Consider the following 2500-nt stretch of genomic DNA (forward strand, 5'->3'; position numbering starts at 1 on the left):
AGGCGCCCTCAGGGAGCTCTACGGCTAGCACACCGTCGTACATGATGTTCCACAATGTGGGGCCCAATATAGACCCCTGTGGAACACCTGCCGATACTCGGCGGGTAACCGGCCCGTCCGCCGTGTCGTACGTGAGCTCCCTGTCGGCGAAGTAGTCCTGCAGTATGCGGCACAACTGCACGGGGACTCCCTTCGCCTGGAGCGCCTCGGCGATGCTCTGCCAGCTAGCCGTGTTGAACGCGTTACGGACGTCCAGGGCCACAACCATGAGGCAGCGCCGGTCACGGTTGTTCGTCCTGCCAAAGGACTTCGCCCTTCGTCCCGCGTCTACGACTTGCTGTATGGCCTGCAGAGTCGATCGCCCTCGCCGGAATCCGAACTGCTGCTCAGACAGTTGCGGACTCCCTGGATCCTCGATATATTCGTTGAGCCGGTTCAACAGCAGCCGCTCCAAAGCCTTGCCTGTGTTGTCTAGCAGGCAAATCGGGCGAAATGACGACGGCTCGCCCGGTGACTTGCCTGGCTTTGGCAGGAGCACCAGTCGCTGCTTTTTCCACGGCTGCGGAAAGCAGGACGTGTCCAGGCACTCCTGAAACACCCGGCGGAAGGGCTCCGGTTGCTGCCTGAGAGCTACCGTGAGAGCGGCGTTCGGTACTCCATCAAGCCCAGGAGCCTTCCGCGGGTGCATGCTGGCTGCTATTTGATCCAGCTCGGTCAGGCCGATCGATCGGAGCGGCGCCATGTTGCCAACTCGGAGATCAGGCCACTCTACCGGCGGATGAACCGGGAACAAGGCGTCGACAATTCGCCGCAGTTCTGCTGGATCGCGTTCCGGGGCTGAGCGGGCCGCCTGGAACCAGTGAAAGACTTTCCGGAAAAAGTTTCCGGTTTCGTCCTCCCTGATCGACAGCAAGAACCGGTCGAACGCCTCGTTCTTGCTCACACGAATAGCCTTCCGAAGGCTCTCCCTGGCAGCTGCGAGTTCCGTTTGGAGCTGTTCGTTGGGCGGAATGGTCCTCATCGCCATTTGCTCCTTTCTGGAGAGTTCTTCGATCATCGTCTGGATCGCCGGAGTCCACCAGTAAGCTGGCCGACCTGTGAGGTCCTGCGCTGGGAAGACCCGCGACATCGTCTCGTCGCAGACGCTGGTCAGCGACTCGACCAAGCTTTCGACGCTGTTAGCTTGACGGGCGAACCCAGTCATGGCCAGCGCTTTCCCGAAAAGCTGGGAGTCAAACTGACTGGTCTTCCAGCGCGTACCGGCATTGCTTACGCGGGCCGGGCGCTGTCCACGCCGTGCTGCCCGATCCCTCGATGATGGTGGACTCACGCCAACCTCGTACCGGACGTAACGGTGATCACTGAGCGTTACCACGTCGGGAACGCGCCAGCCTCGGGCGCTGTCCTCGCGCGGGTCGAGACGGCTGATCACACTACTAGCGAACGTAACGTCCGGTCGGCTGGGCGGAAACCGAGTTGTGTCCGCTCGGTTCCCCTTGAACGTTGGCAGACAGTCTGCCTTGTTCAGTAGCACCAGCCCGAGGTTGTCCGCCAACTGGAGAAGCTCCAAGCCCTTCGGGCAAGTCCTGCTGCTTCCCCAGTCCAGGTGCATGGCGTTGAAATCGCCGGCCAGGAGAACCTGGCTGCACCCGCGAGACGATCAGGTCGATCTTTTCCATAGTGCTCCGGAACTCTGGGACTCCTGTCTGCGGCGACACATAGCAGCTCACCACAGCGATTCCACCGACGTCGGCCGCAACCACACCGAGGGTCTGGCGGTGCCTGATACGCTGTATCGGCAGCCGGTTGCCGTTGACGACGATGGCAACCGTCTTACTCTCGTCCGTTACCCAATTGCCGTTATTGCGCGGTACGCAATAGGGCTCGGACAAGAGCAGAACGTCAAGACCCTCGGTGGTCAACACATGCAACGCCAGGTCCTGGGCGTTCTCGCAATGGTTGGCGTTGAACTGCAGGACGTTCAACATTGTGGTTGCGGGCCTGGGCACATGGGGGCGGCGATGCGGTGTGGGCCGCCACAAACGATGCACTTCGGATCGCGGGTGCATGATGCCGCGCGATGATCCGTGGCTCCGCAGCGCAGGCATAGGCCGGAACGATCCACGCCGGCGCAGTCTGCAGTGGTGTGTCCACGCTCCAAGCAGCGGAAACAGCGAACCGCGCTTCGCTGCTGTTTTGGCGCGCTGCGCACCAGGCACGCCGAGTATCCAACAAGGATACGTTTGTCCACCAGAAGGTCAGCGTCCCTCCGTGGAAGTCGGACACGGGCACGCTGCGTCCCATCACGACGCTCCCACAAGGACGTGGTTGCTGCAACTACTGTGCGTTCCAGCGCCCGCTGCAGACCGCGTTCCACATCCTCTTTTGTGGCCAACATGTCGATGCCGGTAATCATCACCTCGGCCATCTCCGTGATGATCCGGCCAGTGGCCAGATCACCGACCTCCTCCTGGATGCGCTGCAGCAGCACAGCGGCATC

The sequence above is a fragment of the Anopheles arabiensis genome (genome assembly GCF_016920715.1).
Source record: "Anopheles arabiensis isolate DONGOLA chromosome X unlocalized genomic scaffold, AaraD3 X_pericentromeric_contig0002, whole genome shotgun sequence".
NCBI lineage: Eukaryota > Metazoa > Arthropoda > Insecta > Diptera > Culicidae > Anopheles > Anopheles arabiensis.